The sequence below is a fragment of the Triticum aestivum genome, chromosome 7B, assembly GCF_018294505.1.
Source record: "Triticum aestivum cultivar Chinese Spring chromosome 7B, IWGSC CS RefSeq v2.1, whole genome shotgun sequence".
NCBI classification, from domain to species: domain Eukaryota; kingdom Viridiplantae; phylum Streptophyta; class Magnoliopsida; order Poales; family Poaceae; genus Triticum; species Triticum aestivum.
Window position 1 is genome coordinate 111,751,064 of NC_057813.1, and position 18,824 is coordinate 111,769,887.

Below are 18,824 nucleotides of genomic sequence, written 5' to 3' on the forward strand. Positions count from 1 at the left end.
TCGGTAGCCATGGCCCGGCCGAAGGTAATAACATACGCCATATTCCCGCCGGAGTGGCGCTTTAATCTGGAAATTTTAGTGGTCATGCATGCATCTTTTTGTGCTAGCACTCCTATATAAGGGTTGACCGGTCGCTTCCCACGGACGTGCATGGGCGGTGGAAGAGGAAGGAGAAGGGAAGCGGGCTGTGGAGTAGTAATGTTTTTACCCCCAATTTCTTAGGAAACTGGGTGCAATAATTGAGTAGTTTTGCAAACTACCAGTACTACACCTGAAACGGTTCAAAACCTATACTCCCTTGACAGTGCGCACTTCCCGCATGAAACGGTCAGCGTCGCCCTGAAGCGTTAGTGCCGCATTAATGCCCGGCCAGAGCGGAGGCGACCTCTCATTCGCGCCGGCTTTGAAGCGGCATGACGGCCAAGAGAGCGCCGCTTCCCGGTGCACGCGACTGCTCCGCGTCGAGGCTGGCCATAGGCCCTGTTTGGATCCATGGGTTAGAGTTAGTTTGAGCTAGTTGGGGCTCAAATAGCCCTCAAGTATCCAAGCATGAGGGTTTAAGTTGGACCAAGTTGCACTGAACCCACCAAAAAATATCCCACCCAAGAGGTGCTAAGTGGAGATAGTTCTCATTGGGACAACTTAAAAATCACTTTTCTATCTCCATCAAGTGCATTTATTGTCAATCTAACCCTGTCACCCAAACACCTCTTTGGCTACAGTTAGTTCAGGGTTAGTCATGAGTTAGTCTAACTTTTAGCTAAGTTAGAGTATCCAAACTGGAGCAGTATAGGACATGCAAGTTGCTCAAAGCATACAGTCAAATTCGTACGTGAAAGGATTTTTTTATATTTGAAAACAGAACGTGAAAGGAGTTTTTTTAGAATGCTCTTGGCACGTCGCTAACATGTGATGAGTTAACCAACCTCGGTAGACGGCTAAAACGCCAGCCCGCCGCACTTTGCGAGAGACGAGGAGGGATAAGCGATACGGGCTGCTGGATTACTAGAGATAGGTGCCGCGAGCCAAGAAATATGGTGATAGCGTGGGTTAGCCATGTACTAGTATGATGTAACTACACTGGGTTGCCGTGTTTCGTACTCTTCCAGTCCACTGTGGAGATGATTGATTTATTTTATATCACTGAAAAATATAAAATATTATGAGTGCAGACGCTCCACCACGAGGTTCCTTGCTCCTTCTCAGCCATCGGGAATCTATATTCTTCCACTCTATTTTTTTACGTGAGCTTTGTTCATCCTTTTGCCAACACGCGAGACATCTAGCATCAAGGTGCACGTGTCATTCAAGGATCGTTTCATCTATATGAAGAACACGTGAGACTGGAACTACGAGATGGACATGTACCCAGGAGAGGACATACGAACCTGAGTAATGTAGCGCGGTAAGTGAAGTAGAAAGGCACAAATGGTATGAACATGCGTGGCATATAGGGTGTGTTTGGTTGCATTCTCTCTCAGCATAGTTGTTCCCTCTTCATGCATGCTCAACTCAACACCCCTCTTCATGCATGCTCTCTTCATGCATGCTTCTAGTGTATTTGTGCTAAACTAGTGTGGACTCATGCACCCTCCATACACTCTACCAAACACCCAAAAGTGGGTCGAGAAGGGAACTCTTGGGTGGCATTTGTCTCTTACTATGTAGTACCACTAAATGTTGTACGTGCAATGCACGGAGATCTTATGGAGTATGTGCCTAAGTACTCTACTACTACTATATTAGTTGGAGGCACAGATTAGCTTTTATATTTGTTTACGTGTATGCCCCGAGACCTTCCAACTAGACGTGTATTTCTCTCCAGGTCGCACTTTGTATCGTTCATACCACTAGTACTACTACGTGTGGTCTCCGACCCAGAAGTGGAAGAAGTGGAGACGCTCTACCACGCTGTTTTTTTGCGCTGGGCTCTACCACTTTGTTCATGTCCCACTCCTTTCGCTGACGTGTGGGACATCCAGCACGAGCCGTGTTTGGCACTCTTTGTCGTAAGAGTTGAAATGCTAGCATTCATCAAAAATAAAAAATAAATATAAATCAGTAGTGATACTTTTTTTGAGAACCAATCAGCAGTGATACTATACCACGCGGTTTCCTTGCTCCTCAATATCGGAAAGAATACTTCCGTTCGCCAACATGTGGGACGTCGACCATCCTGGTCCACTTTCCATGCACGAAAATCTCCAGGGGAGAGTCACCCCGGTCGTCGCGCCGTCGTAATAATGACTAATGAGCCGTCAAATCACAGGCCCAACCTTTCCCACTTTGAAGTTGCTTGGACGAAGGAACCATCATGACTTCGTTGAATTCCGCTTCTTGAAGAAAACTATTGTACCAGCAGTACTACAAGCTACAGTATTTACTCCAATAGAGGCCTCCTTTCGTTCATAGGATATGAATTTTATAGGAATATGAAAATCATAGGAAGTGAGATGACATGCATCTCAATTCCTATAGAGAAAGAGATGCCATTTGATGCAAGGGATAGGAATTTTTCCATTGAGTCTAGGTTAATGTACTGGTAATTTGCTCTAAAAACTACAGTAGTAACTAGTAGTACTGGTACACGCTCGTACTCAGACACAGACACACACACTAACTACTAGTACTACTACTTCTCAAATGCTGGCCAGACGCCGTCGTTCTCCTTCCCGGATTTGCCAGCGACACCCCATCGTGCTTGGATCTCCGCCAACCTCTCCGCAGCAGCACGTGCGTCCTCTTCTTTCTTGCGGAGGCGGGCCTCTCTTTTCTTGAGTGCTTTTTGACTTTTCTGCTCCCTCTGTGTGGCTTTGGACGCCTCTTGCTCTACCGCCCATTCGGCCTTGGCAGCTTCAAATTCCTCCCACATAGGTGTGAGGTCGCGAGCGGTGATGAACTCGGCACGGCAAGATGCCATCGGTTCCCTACCATTTTGTGTGCGGTCGTGGACGGCGAGGAACTCGGCGTGGCGGGATGCCATCGCTTCCTTACCGGTTAGTGTATGGCGCGGTGGCATGAACGACACGTGGTGAGAGCTCTAGGGTGGAGTGGCCGGACAACCATATAGTGCATTTGTTTGTCAAGAGCTCAAGGATAGAAGACGAATGAAACTTGGGTTCCCCTTCAATCCTGGTTATTTATTACTGAGTAAAATGCATTGTCGGTCATGAACTTGTCTTGATAGCTCACTTTGATCATTGTATACGAGATATGGTGATTATATGGTCACTGGTTCAATGTATAGCTCTGTATTTATCTGGTTGACCAGTCAAACAGTCCGCATGCACCTCATCAGCTCGTGTTCTTTATCTATCTACGCGGGCCTACCTGTCAGTGGAGAAAGAAATAAAAACCAAAATTATGCGTATGTGGGGAATCAAACCACGGACTCGTCGCTGCAACACACACTCGTCAGCCAAATGAAAATGAAATACTTTGCGTCAGACACTCACGCTCACACTGTCAAAGCATGCTAATGCATGCATGTCGCCCTCTCAATCAAAGTCCTGCTCATGGCGCAACGCAAACGGCAGGCCCATCACCTGCGTGCCCCGGCGGTGCCTGACATTACTGTTTAGACATTTGATGGAGGCCTACGCGAACGCCAAGCATGTATTCACCTGGCTCAACACCAATGGTCATACTCGGAGCACCTTGCTCATGTCTATCGTCCATCACAACGACAATCTAGCTAGAGAGGGTACTATGGTACGGAGTATGTACTATCGTGAGAGATCGATCTTAGTTGCCACTACACACGAGTGTGTGTCTGATCGATTCGTCCATTATTCGTAAGTTATGCATGGTTGTGTGGTGTCTAATAGTGGTCGTCGAAGGCTAGCTGGTGATAAGAGCGGTTGCATGGACGCCTGGTTGTCAATACGTGCCGCATATGCTTCAAAGGCTCGTCATCCATGAGTTCACACTTTACCACCATGCCATCGTCTGACCGCCCTGGCCTACCGAAACCCATTCCATCGCTAGCGCGCGCTTCCCACTTGAAACGGTCACCGTCTCTCCAGAACATCAATGCCGCATTCACCGGACTTAACTGCAGGTGCAGTTGGTGTGTCACTGACATGCGGGCCAGATCCCCGTTGGGCCCACATGTCAGTAACCCAACGCACCTGCAGTTAAGTCACTAAAGCAGTGTTCGCATTCACGCCCGACGAACCTACTCCAGCGCCAGCCATCCATCCGTCTGCCGTGGCTCATTGCCATCCGCTCGCTATATTAACTTGAGCCCCAGCTCCCAACCATAGCCAAAGACCCACACTCATTCTCCTATGGTCCCTTCCTTCTGTCGGCACCACTCCAACCATGGCCTCCTGGCGTTCCAAAGCTCTCTTGGATGTACTGTCGCAGGAGTACACGAGGGACATCGGCGGCTCCGCTCCAGGCGCGCTCCAAAGCTCTCTTCGACGTACTGTCGCAGGAGCAGACAGAGGAGATCGCCGGCCGCCCTCCGCCGCCACAACCACGAAGCCGGCGCACGTGCACGGGCACAGCCGGCAGCGAGGAAGAGTAGTACACGGTAGGTCGCCGCCGCTCTGGTCCCAGGAAGGCCACCGCTACTCCACTCAGTCGATGCCAAGCTTGGTAGGGTAAACATCAGCGGCTGATTAGCCGCTTGACAGCGACGTGGAGGCGGAAATCTTCAGAACCTTGTGCTCCAAAGGAGGAGGTTATCAAGGCGGATGAGGAGGAGGCAAAGGCAATGGCCGACTTTCTTGGCTTCATGGCCGGACATGGTGGTTGGGCGCCGGCGATCATTTAGATTAGGTTTATAGTATGTTTTAGTACGGTTTGTGTGAAATATGTAATGAATTTCGTCCAGTTTGTAGGAAAAGTTTTCGAAATGTAATGAATTTCATCCGGTTAATTTGAAATTTGCTTTGTTTGCACAAATTTCGTCCGGTTAGTTCATATAGTTGTTGAAAGGTATGCGGGTACCATCGGATGGCATCCATCAGTGTCCTCGGACAGATGCCGGTGTAAATTTGTGGGCCAACGCTGGAGATGCCCTAACTATCATGCTATAATCGCTAACAATGCTCCATTATTTGGCAGGGAACAGTTATCCCTCGATCAAAATAAGATCTGCGGTGTTTCACACTCCTCCCATGTAAGAGTGTAAACTCTTGCTTACATAAAAATGGAGCAAGTGGATGGCACTGTACCACGTCATTACACTCAAACTAGCCCGCCTAACAAGCGGGAAAGCACCGCCCTCATCATTTTGTTCTGGATTTCTATCGATCGATCGCGCAAAAATGTTATGCTTTGCAAGTTCTAAGGAAACGGCGGCACACTTACGACTCGTACGCGTCGCACCCCCGACATTCTAGCTCGCACGCTCCTCACCAGAGGGGACAGCATTGTCTTGCAATTTCACTAACATGTGGGACTGCAATTGAATAAACCGTCGATAGCCGAAATCTAATCGCTCGGCGGGCGTCGGCTGAGAAGAGAGAGATGGGGGAGGGAGAGGAGATTGTTCGCCCGCCACGCACGGACTCCAAGAAATATATGGTCATAATGTGCGGTGGGCCATGCGGGAGTCCGGACCGCTTCCAAGACCACTTCTGACCGCCCTGGCCCCTCAGACGCCAATTGCCCGCCGCATGCATGCATAGCAAGTAGTACCAGTAAAATACAAGGTTATAAGCCCGCTTATGTGGAGGAGAGAGAGGCATTGACAAAATCAAGGAGTGGGCTCTGCAAGAGCCCGTCTCTACACGTGCTCCTAGGTATAAAAAATAATTCTAAAAAAAGAGGCATAAAAACAATTGTGTCTAAAAAAAGAAAGGTAAAAAACATTTGAGAGGAAATAGATAGAGAGAAAGTGAGAGAAAGTTGTAACCTTATAGTCAACAGTATGGTAGTAGTACATGAGGAAGGAGGGAGTGGTGCACATGCCAAGTTCACTGGGCTGCCGTGTTTCACACTCCTCTGTCGTAACAGTGGAGACAATAGCTTTCATCAAAAATAAACAATAAATACTTGTCGCAGGCCCAACCTTTCCGACTGTAAGTTCATCGGACGAAGGAAACATCATGACTTCATTGAATTCCGCTTCTTCAAGAAAACTTACTGTACCTGCAATACTGCTACCACACGCGAAGACTGGACGGCACTGTACCACATCATATCAGTGAAACCCACTAGGCCATCCTCAAAAAAACCACTAGGCCAAACTAGCCCGCCTATAGGTCATCTATTTTGGCACGAAGGGAGTACATCTCTGTACTGCTATGATTTTGTGTTGTACGTCTTTGTACTTTTGCTACGATTTTCCTACCCTATGAACCAAATGAGGCCTGAATGTATTCGTGTCAACTAAGCCTACAATTTTAGGAGCTTCGGCTATTGGCCGATCGACAACGGATAAGTATAAGCGTACCACGAGCTCATCAGCCCCAACATTTCTCTTTGGTGATTGTTTTGCAAGTACTATAGCTCGCACAGTAGCTACCCTACTAACAGCAAGAATCATCAAACAAGCCCTACTGATATGATAAATAGTTCAAACTTACATCTAAGCATGCCATATATTACATCAAAAGCTGGTGAGGATACATCTGTTTCCATAACTCAGAGAGGATTCGCATGATTCACTATCAAATAAAACTAGCAAGTACCGCCAACACAAGGCATTGCACTATCCCTAAGATAGTTCGATAACACACATTGTTCTGGTAATTAAACACATGGCAATGCAAACTACCCTGAAGGATTAGCGCGACCAACTATTTCTTGTCAGCGATCTCTCGGGCAATGACCACAGCACGGACAACGGCATGGGAATCGATCTCTGGGGCGATGTCCACAGGACTGACCACGACATCAGAATCGATCTCTGGGGCGATGTCCACGGGATGGACAGCGGCATCGGAATCGATCTCCGGGGCGATGCCCTCAGGACGGACCGCGACATCGAAAACAATCTCTCGGGTGTTGTCCACAGGACGGGCCACGACATTGGAATCATCAAGGACGTCCACCGGCACCTTCACAACCCTAACATATTAGCAAGTACATTGCAAATAATCAAAAACCACAACTATGGTGATAAGCCATTATTTTTTACCTTGTGCAGCTCACCGGGGGATCCCATCCCTCCGGGGGCCATCTCCTCATCCTGGATGGAGGCCATCACCTTGCCAGGGGAATACCACTTCTCAACAACGACTATCTCCTCAAACTCGGCCTTGAGCCTCGCATAGGTGGCCATCAGAGTTTCTGGGGTAGGCACGATGGGGCCCTTGTTGTTCTTCCAACTTTCTTTGAGGAGTTCGTCCGCCAACGTCGTCAACTCTTAGGCCAGTGCTTGTTTCTTGGAGTTCTTCGTCTCCATGGGTTGGCCCGCCAACATGGTCAACTCATTGGTCGGTGCTCACTTCCTGGAGATCGTTGTCTCCAGGGGGTTGTCCGTCGGCAACTCTTTGCCTAGTGCTCCAGGATCCATCAATGAACTGACAAACAAAAAGCAATCGAAAGGAAACCACAATCGCAATGAAAATGGGAAAAGAATAGGCTGTGAGAATCGGTCGGTGCTTCACAAAAAGAAGATTCTTGGAATGAAAATATAGCAGCATCACTGATTCGCCCACCTTTCCTTCGTTGGTACAGAAGAAAAATGGCAGAAGTGAGTAGCCTGGAGTGAGGTTTTCTTCAAGAAAGGGAGGAAGGGGCTTCAATGAGCGTTCCAGTGAAATGATGGTTGCTTCGTCCAGTCCAACTTCGAGGCCACTTTACCACTGCTGGTAAAGGTGTGGGATTTGTGATATGACGGGTCATGACGGCCACACCGGGGTGACCGGTGAGTCTCGACTGTAGCACCTCGCTGTGATTTCGTGGATGGCACGCGGTCCCGGATGCTTTGATGTCCCGCATGTAGATAGAGCGGCTAGTCATATAGGAGTGCTCAATATTGTGCACCGCGACCAAGGCGCAGAGGAAACCGAAAGAACTACGTAATTAATGCAAGAGTTTAATTAGGGTAGTTTTGTAAAGTATACGAGATACATTCTTCCAATCGCAAAATGCCTTGGTTGATGAGATTTGAGATTTGAGCCCTATAAACCGAAAGGGAGGGAGTACTGCACGCGCTGTAGTCTAGTCACTTGTTTAAATCTCTAGAAAGGAAAATACTCCTTTCCGGTTTACAGGGCTATACTAGCAAGTACTAGTACTACAATAGTGGGCTCAAATAGCAGTTTTGTCTCATGCAAGAGCCTAGCTATATGCGTGCTCCAAGGCACCACACCACACCCCACCCCTACACAAAGACTGCCACGCGAGGGTTCGCAACTGCCACATTCAGGTTGTGCTTGGCTCTTCGCCTCTTCGAGAAGATGAACAATGATGTTACTCCTACTTCTACAGTATCGAATCCACTGCTGCATGTCCGTCCACCTCGTGCGAGAGGGATAGCATGTAGCCAAAGCTTCTACTAGTCCTGTCAGCCACCACGCTCATGCGCGAGGGAGGGATGCAACTTCATTGACTTACTGCTCCTGCCTTTGCGTCTATGACAGGTGGGCCCAATAGGTGGTTGGCCCACCTGTCATGCAGCCAAAGGCAGGTGCGGTTAAGGCACCGGAGCTCAGTCCGCGAGGGAGAGGGCGTTGTAGTAATCAAACTTCTCGGTCTTGTACGAGTTGATGCGACACATCAAAGCACTGCACTCGATATAAGTCTTTTTACACATTTCAAATGGACTACAACATACGGATGTATGTAGACATATTTTGCGTCGTATGTACAGTCACTTGTTGCAATCTCTAAAAAGAGTTATATCTGGAAATGGAGGGAGTACAACGCATGCATGCATGTCGTGACTTTCCTTTTGATACTTGCATGTGTTGATTTTATGCACCTTGCCACCAAATTTTCATGCATGTCACAAAAAATTACGGGGCTGTTTGGATTGTGACTATGTTTGTCTTATGTTGCCACATTATTTTTCCCACTCTTGCCACACTTGCCTAACTTGAGTTGCTAAAATTGTTAGACACACTTTGGCTTGCCTAAGGGAATCTTGCCACACTTTTTGTGTCTATGACATGCGGGTTCACTGCTAACAAAAAAAATCTTGTCTTAGGTGTGGCTAATAAAAAAGACTTCTACTTCCTCCGTTCCAAATTGCTCGTCGTAGAAATGGATGTATCTAGAACTAAAATACATCTAGATACATCCATACCTACGACAAGTAATTCGGAATGGGGGGAGTATTTAGGAATGGAGGGAGTAGAAAATATAAATAATAATGCATGTTGGGGCAACCCACATTTCCGATAATTTTAGCAGTGGGTTTGTTCACAATTTTTACGAGGGGGTGGTTGTTCATTTAAAGGAGGGACCTGTACCAGACTTGAACGATACAAAGCATGACCTGGCACACTGTAACATCACTTGGAACAAGCGGGTAGCTATCTCAAAAAACAATCAACAACTAAAAAACGGCGACCTGGCACGTAGTACACAATTTTAAACGATTGTTTTGATGGAGTGAAAAAGGAAAACTACCCCACTACGTATATATAGGTCGGAGCCTCCGCGCTTGCTTGCTAGGGCTGCTCTATTCACACACACTCTCATCCTCTCCAGATCTAAACAAGATAGGGGTGGTAACACTGTCTTTCTCCCTTCAAAAACCACTGTCTTTCTATCCTCACCGCTGGTTACAGATCCGGACATATCCCCCTCCGCCAGTGAAGGGGAGGAGGGGCAGCGTTTAGGCCATCGTCGACAGCGAGGGAGGAAACCCACTACCGGCCGCACTGTTATCTCTGTCCGAGCGCCGGTGCGGGAGGTCCTCCGATCCCTTCGTCATTGCCCTAGTGTGGGCGGATCCGGCCTCCCGCCGCCCACCTATCCACATCCCGATGACCTTCAGGTATATATTCCTTCGAAACCGCCTTAGCTCTACTTCCCCAGCTTGCTACGTCGCTGCATGTGCATCATTTTCTACCTCTCAGCCCCTCTCGATCGGATGGTCCAACGTCACCTATTTTTTTCTCCTATTGTTAGAGGTAAAGCTACTTCATGGAGTCGAATCTTGTACTTGGTTCAAACAAGAAATAAAGTGGGGTGGGGGAATTTAGTATGTACATTGGACTTGGTACAAATAGGAAGGAAAGGGGGTGAAAGTAGTACAGACTGGTCATCCAACCGGTCTCTTGGTCGAAAAGGGAAATATAGGTGTAATGTTGTACACAGTGGTATGACCAGGACTAGATTTGCTATCCACACATAGGAGTAGGTGGCTAGAGTGAACAAAAATGGGACCAACCCAGATATGTTTCTTGGATGTTTGTTTCTCGGGGCAACAAACTATGAATCACCACTTTATGCCCCTGTTTAGATACATGGTGCTGGACTGCTGGTGCACCCACTGTCCCATGCCCTTATACCAAATATTTAGTTGTTCTTAATCTAATGCCCCTGGTAAAATGAAGCCATGCCACTGTTATAAGCCATGAAAAGTTTAGCCAAATGTTTTTGCATGTAATTGTTTGAGACCCTGGTTGTTTCCTCTGTAGCTTTTTGTGCAAACAGGGATATCCATTTCACCTGGTTGTTGTTGTGACCTTTTGGTGCACTGCACAAAACTCTTCTTAAAAGAAGTGACTTTTGTGTTGTTTAACTGGAATGTCAGAATGGAACAGTTGGTTCATTTCGGTGGAATTGCACAAAGGGAGATATGTGTTCCAATCCTCATCATCCATATTGGCGCCATAACCTTCCTTTAGGTAAGAATGATATTTAATGCATGTGTTCATCTCTATTTTGCGACTGCCATGAGAAAGTAATGCTATTTTTTACTAGTACACTTGTACTCCCTCACTGACAAAACCAATTCTAAAATAGAAGGCCAATCATGTACTAGGTTTCACCAACTGGTGAGGAGAAAGAGAAACAGAGCATGAAGAGGAAGAAGAAGAAGAAGAATAAACAGTGCCAAGGCAATCTTGCTGAAGCCAGAGGCCTAAGTCGAGGCCATTCAAGGGCTCCGGCAACAACTACCTTACATGTGAGACGATCCTCCAGGGAGCCCTCCCACTGCTGCTGTCTCACTTAATTAATTAGGGGTACTTAACTACCACTAATTTATTGCTGCCTAATTTTCCTATCGGAGTTAAACAAATCTTTAGTAGCACCCTATGCTGAATCATGTACGTGTGTATGTTTGTCTATGGAGGTGAATCATGTGGTGGAGCAGGGAGGGAATATTATTAGTGTCATGACATAATAGTGCTATTGTTTTGCATGTCAATTTATTGACATTGGTTCAATGAGGCAATGTTTTGCATATTATCCATCATGAATTTTATGCTACTATTAGAGTAATATGCTAATGTCTTTCTATCCTTTCTCACTAAACTAATGAAGGTTTCACCTTGTTCCTACTTGTGCAAATAGGGATCATGTTGTGGCAATCATACATTTTAGTGGAACTACACAAGACAATACAATGAACTGTATCCCAGCCAGTGCTTTAACTCTGCTCGAAGTTCTTGATAATCTTTCGATATAATCTCAGCACTGGTAAACAAGAGTGATTTCAACATACATGTGAAGTGCACAAAAATATATACTATTGAGTGATTCCAATGAGTGCTTTATCATCTCTTATGGGACTACATGAATAAGCTTTTTCCCTCAGGTTGGTACGAGCCTAAGGCCTTCATCCATATTAGTTTGTTGTCATCTCTATTTGTATCGTGCTACTGTCATGAGAAACTCCTTTATCTTTGCATGTTAAATTTTGCAACCTATGATACATGGCAATGCTTTGAGTGTTGAGCTAATTGGCACTGATTAAATAAACTAATACCTCTCTTTAAGCAAGAGTACTATGTTGCTAACTTTACCCATTAAGATAATGAGGGTGCTTCTATTTGTTAGTGTATGTTTCATCAACTAGTCCCACTATTATAGTAATCTCACTCTCTCAATATATGTGCCAACAGGGATGCTCGATTTTGGTGGAACTGCACAAAAACTTTGGGTGCTTTATTGCCTCGACAGCTTCCGTCCTTTCCTGTCAATCACTAATCTCGGCATGCTTTCTTCCTTTGCTGTCAGTCGCTTCGCTTATCTCGGCTTCCAGTCAAAGGAAATAGTAATTGATATGCTACCTCACACAGGTTGGTACTGGTCTTTATCCTGATTATTGTGCTTGTCATGTATTGGTAATTTGGTATTGTGCTACTATTTGACAATTTTATAAAGGAGGGACTTGGAGCCTGAACTCGTAGGCAAATCATTGCATTGGGTGATTTCAGTAGAACTGCACAAAAAGATTAGATGGATAGATACTTATGTTGCTGCTATATGCTCCAAAGTTCACTCAGACATGCATCGATGCTGACAAGAAGTGCCTATATTCATTCGAGTATCAACCGGCATCAACCAGTTTTCAAACTCTAGGTATTAGGAGAGTGGATGCCAAAAATATTGCTTGGCGCATAGCCCAGAAAAACACAGTCCAGTCTTTGGTCCCAACTTGTGCCTTTTGGTTATCGGCAGATATGGTAGCGAACTGTATGGCATGGAGTCTAAAGATTCCAGACAAGTTGGTTGAGGCGTATATTCATCTGGCACTTAATCAGTCTACACGCCAGGGATGCTCCATTTCAGTTGAACTGCACAAAAAATTCGGGTGGTTCATTTTCTCAACCGCCTCCTTTCTCGTCTGCAATGTAGAATTTTGGCGAGCTACAGGACCAAGATGAGCCAGTAAACTAGTTGGATGAAAGTAGTGGCCAAGTTGCTCAAACCTCCCTCGGCACGAGGTCACTATTTGAGGATAAACCTACAAGCAAAGTTCAGATTGTCTGTGCTGCCTCTTATGTACTCAAAAGTTTACTCGTACAAGCATTAATTTTAGCAAGAAGTGCCTCCGACTGAACACCATTTACCATTCTGTACCCTAGGTAATTAAAGTTTGTCCATGGATCATATTGGCTGTGATCTCAATCATTTGGATGCATAAACATACTGAACATGTGTATATCTGAATCTTTTTGTGAATTATCTATGAATATTGTCATGTGATCTATCAATCATTTGGATGCATAGACATGATGAACTTGTGTATATATGAATCTTTTGAGTTGTTGATAGTGAATGTTGGCTATGAATATGAACATGTCATGTGAACCTAAGTTTGATACGGATGTTTACCTTTTCTGTTGTACTTGTGTGTGAACTTGTTAGTATGCCTATTGTGGGGTATGTGACGTGTGGGTGTCAACGGCACACCTTCTTCTCGAGAAGAATTGCACCTACTTTTTTAGGGTAGCAACGGTGCATCAGCTCTTTTTAATCTTTTTGCTCTGTCTTCCCCCCTCACCCGCTCAACCCCTGCCGTAATGTTTCCGGCCTCAAAACAAGCATAGTACTGCGTTGTTTTTGGGGCTTGATGAAAAATCGAGTGCTAGTTTCTGTAGGTTGGCCCACCTAGCAAATGGGCTACTGGTCCACCACGGACTGGGAGGCTAAAAATACAAGTTGTGTGGTGCATATGCAAGTAAAAAACGCCATCGAGAGCCATCCACTGAAGAAAAAAATCGCTCCTGATGTGCTTCTTTAGTCGTGCCGCCGGCCCCCTCTTTAATCTAGTTCGCTCGGGGATCTGGTATCATTTTTTTCGGAGGGCGAACAAGCATCAGCTAGGCCTAGGTTTTGTATTTTAACATGCGTAGCCCACGACATAAGGAGACAGTGGTTTCAACTTTTTATTGAGGTCCATACCGGCCTATGGGCTTTTTCTTAAAGATCGGCAGGCCAATGTATTTCTTAAAGATCGGCAGGCCAATATATATTAAGAATAATAATGTTGGGACAAATGCATTTTTGCCCCTAGTTGGAACCTAACCACGGGTTTTGCCCTTACTTTTCGACTCTACTCAATTTTGCCCTTAGATTTTGCTCCGAGGTCACCCGAATGCCCTTTGACCGTTTGACCAATACTTTGAAAATTCATAAAAAAATGATATGAGCTTAGAAAAATGCAAATAAGATATCAAAATGTTCAGATAAACATTACCTTTATGTGTATGTCATTTGCATTCAGGACAAAAGTACCGTCTAAACAACCTAAGGTTATTAATGTTATTAGCATTATTAAAAACAAAAAGGTATGAACAATAACTTTTTCAAGAACAAAAATTACACGCAAATGCACGTGACATTTTATGAATAGCCTAATATCTTATTTGCATTTTTTCGAGTTCATATCAACTTTATATGATGTTTCTAAATAATGGTCAAAGTTGTTTGAGCGTTCATCGCAAGTTGATATGAACTCAGAATCATGCAAATAAGATACCAGAATGTTCAGAAAACGTCACCTACACTTGCATGTAATTTTTGTTCCTAAAATAATATCTGTATACCTTTTTATTTATAGTAATGCTAATAACATTAATAACCTTAGGTTATTTAAATGGTACTTTTGTCCTGAATGCAAATGACATACACATAAAGTTAATATTTATCTGAACATTTTGATATCTTATTTGCATTTTTCTGAGTTCATAGTAATTTGTTATGAATTTTCAAAGTATTGGTCAAACGGTCAAAGGGCATTCAAGCGACCTCAAAGGAAAATCTAAGGGCAAAACTGAGCAGAGTCAAAAAGTAAGGGCAAAACCCATGGGTAGGTTCCAACTAGGGGCAAAAACGCAATTATCCCAATAATGTTGTGTCCAATTTATGTTTTCCCTTATAACCATTATATATATTTATATTATTACTATTATCGCATATTTTATAGAGACTTATATATATATTATAATATAATAATAACGCGCTCATTTTTTAAGGACCAATATAATAATAACGCGCTCATTTTTATTTTGAGAAATAACTTGCTAATTTGTTAATTATATATATAAAAAATGTGACTCTCCGGTTTATTTTTTGATATTAATTGCTCCTTCTAACATAACATTATATATATAACGAGCTCACCTAATTCGTGTATTTCAAGGAAGTGCAAATGGGCTGGGATTTCTTAGAAAATATAAATGGGCCGCATTAACGCGAAATTATTTGTTCACCCAGCCCAGCAAATGGACTGTACATTCTAGAAAACATGGGTTAAATATGTGCCACATTTTTGCAGGCTGACATGTGGGCCAATAGGTCGAAGCCTACGCAGGGCGTTGTCAACTTGGTCAACAAATGATTATGACATCCACAACCATTGGATTTATATCCAACGGCCGGCATGCACCTTCAATCTCTGGTCCGGCCTTCGGCGGCTAGCGGCTCTTCTTAGCACGCGTCACTGCGAAGCGCTACGCCATCGCCGGCCAGGCTATCCCTCCACCCCTCCACACCTCCTGTTATTCTCCACCGACTGCAGCCCCATGCCGCAGCAGAACCAGTTATAGCCCTTCTCCTCCTCTCAATCTGCGACTCCACTGTCGCGTCTTCCCATCTCCGTCATTCCCGTCTGGGGCCTCGCCGTCATCCACCACCTCGCTACCCTCGGTGCGGCGTGGTCAACAAACAAGAGACATTGGAAGAGGACTGTATGGGGAGAGCCTGAAGGCTGGGACCCACGAGGTCCATGGTCGCACGCAAGGAAAGTTCCTCCTTATTAAGCTGAAAAATAATGTTTCCTCCACCTGACAGCTAGGACCCACCGGTTGTATCTTCGCACAGAAGGAAGTGCCTCCTTGTTATGCGAAAAAAAATTATTCCTCCCGTTGACAGCTGGGACCCGTCAGATTTGGTGGCTGACTTGTGGGCCTACTAAGCGGACGTGTACGCAGGGCTTTGTCAACTTAGTCAACAAATGATTCTAGCAGCTGGACTGTTGGATGTTAATCCAACAGTCGTGCTCCTTCTTCAACCTTTGTTCTTGCTATTGTCTCCCGTGGGCGGCACCGCGGCTGTGCTGCCGCGCACCCGAACCAGTTAAGTTCCCCACTCCTCTCCATCTGTGACTCCACTGCCCCGTCTTCCCCATCTCTGGGTCGTTCCAGTCTAGGGCCGAGCCATCGTCCATCGGCCTTGGTGCGCTCGGCATGGTGTGGTCAACATGGTCAACAACTGAGAGTCATCGGAAGATGACTGTATGTGAGAGGCTGACAGTGGGCACGCTCCATGCCCATGGACGCATGCATGCAATGGAACGCGGTGTGGTCAACGTGGTCAAGGAATGACTTCCATTGGATGTACGTGAAGAGGCTGACAGCTAGGTCCACGGCCGCAGCAAGGAAGTGCCTCCTTATTACGCGGAAAATAATGATTCCTCCACCTGACAGCAGGGACCTAATGGATGGGCCACCGTATTTTGTGAAAAAAACATTTCCACCTGACTGTTGGGACCCACCAGACGGGCCTCCGTATTTCGCGAAAAAAAATGTTCCCCCGCTGTCAGCTCAGACCCACCGGAAGTGCCTCCTTATTACGCAGAAAAAATGAATACTCCCCCTGCTAGCTGGGACCCACCTTGGTGGGAGGCTGACTTGTGGGCCTACTAAGTTGACGGGGGCGGAGGGCTTTGTCAACTTAGTCAATATGAACGATTCTAGCTCCAGTGACCGTACGATGTCCATCCAACGGCCGTAGTGCTTCTTCAACCTCTAGTCTTCTTGCTCCAGCAGCCCAAACTAGCGCTGGTCGTGTCGCGTGCTCCTGCCTCCCATGGCCGGATGTGATGACGTGGAGGCCTCACCGCCCCCTACTACTCCCACCGCTGGCCACGCCATCCCTCTACTCACCCACACCCCTGTTATTCTGCGGCGACGACAGCCTCACATCGCAGTTGAACCAGTGAACCCCTGTACGCCTCTCCGCGCGGGCTTCCACTGCCGCGTCTTCCCCGGCTCCGCGTCGTCCCCTTCCTAGGCCTCACCATCGTCCACCACCGTGGTGCTCTTGGCGTGGAGTGGTCAATGTGGTCAACGACCGACTTCCATCGAAAGAATACTGTACGTGGAGAGGCTGACAGCTGGGTCCACGGCAGCCGCAAGGAAGTGCCTCCTTATTACATGGAAAATAATGATTCCTCCACCTGACAATGGGGACCCACCGGACAGGCCACCGTATTTCGCGAAAAAAAATGTTTCCCCCCTGACTGTTGGGACCCACCAGCTACATTTTCGCACGCAAGGAAGTGCGTCCGAAAAAAAACGATCCCCCCCCCCCGACTGCTGGGACCCACCAACTACATCTTCGCACGCATGGAAGTGCCTGACAGTCGGCACCCACCTGGTCGAAGCGTACGTAGTGTTGTCATTCTGGTCGCGAACATGTACGTACATACTGGTTGATATAGAGGCACGCACATGTCATAGTAGAGGCGCGCACGTAGCATGTACACGTACGTACAATGGCCAGGGTGCAAGAAAGTAAATACAGCCACGTACGTACATACGGGCAGGGTCTCGAACGCCTACTCGCGCATACGTATGGCCAAGGCTCGTGTACATGGCTGGATCGGAATGAAGAAACTGCGTCGTAGTCGTGTTCATGGGGAGGCAACGGAATGCGTCGTGTTCATCGGGAGGCAACAGAATACGTCATGTTCATGGGGAGGCAACAGAACGCGTGGGAGCCAACCGGCTTGGATGGAACAGCCGATGGAAACGAGGCTTGGCGTACCACACAACGGAGGAAACAGCCTTGTGTTCGACCGGCCATGTTCGAAACGAGATACTGTTCATCGGGATGGGTCTGGCATACCGCAAAATAGAGGAAACAGACTTATGTTAGACCTCCTACGATCGAAACGGGGTCCTGTTGATTGGGAGGGGTGTGGCGTACCACAAAACGGAAGAAACATACTTGTGTTGGAGCGCTACGGTCGAAACGGGGGTCATGTTCATCGGGAGGGGTGTGGCGTACCACAAAACGGGACTCCACGGGATACTGTTCATCTCCACCTTCGACCTCCTCCAGCCTCCACGGGCTACTGTTCATCCACTGTCGACCTCCTCCAGCCTCCACCTGCGACTATTCATCCACGGCCCCCTGTTCATCTAGCCTCCACTTCGCGCTACTCCACCGGCTACTGTTCAACCACCCCTCTCCACGGGCTCCTGTTAAACCACCCCTCCACGGGCTACTGTTCATCCACCCCTCCACCATCTACTGCTCATCCAGCCCACCACGGGGTTGTCCTGTTCATCCAGCCCTCCACGGGGTCCTGTTCATCCAGCCCCAACCGGCTCGATCGATCGGGGTCCTGTTCATCCAGAGGCAACACCACGGGGTCATGTTCATCCACCCCCACCGGGAACTGTTCATCCAAACCCCCAGCAACACTCACTGTTCATCCAGAGGCAGCATCGATCAGCTTCAGTTAGTAGCAGTAGTGAAGGAATCACTCGATCGGGTTTAGTTAACAGCCATCGATCGATCGCTCGAGTTTAGTAATGCGTAGCCTGCAGTGCAATCGCTCGGGTTCAGTTAGAGCCCAACGCCTCGCTCGGGTTCAGTTTGAGACCAACGCCTCGCACACATGCGCGTACGTGTACGAGAGAAACGTGCATCGCTCGGCCCAGACCACCCACCGTAACCGGGAACACCCCGATATTTTCCTCGCCCTCGCTTCTACCATGGTTTTTTCCGTCATGGAAGGCCCAAAGATTGTCATGCGGTTGCGTCTCCGGCCCGCCCATGATGAAAAGCCCATTTTCTGTCATGATTTTTTGTCATAGAAGTAGGAGCCCACCACATCTATGATGATACCGGGTTTTGTCACAATTATCGTCATAGAAGTGTCATAAGTATGACAGAAAAAAAATTCATTCATCCAAAATGTCACGGATGTGTCTTTTTTTTATAGTGCA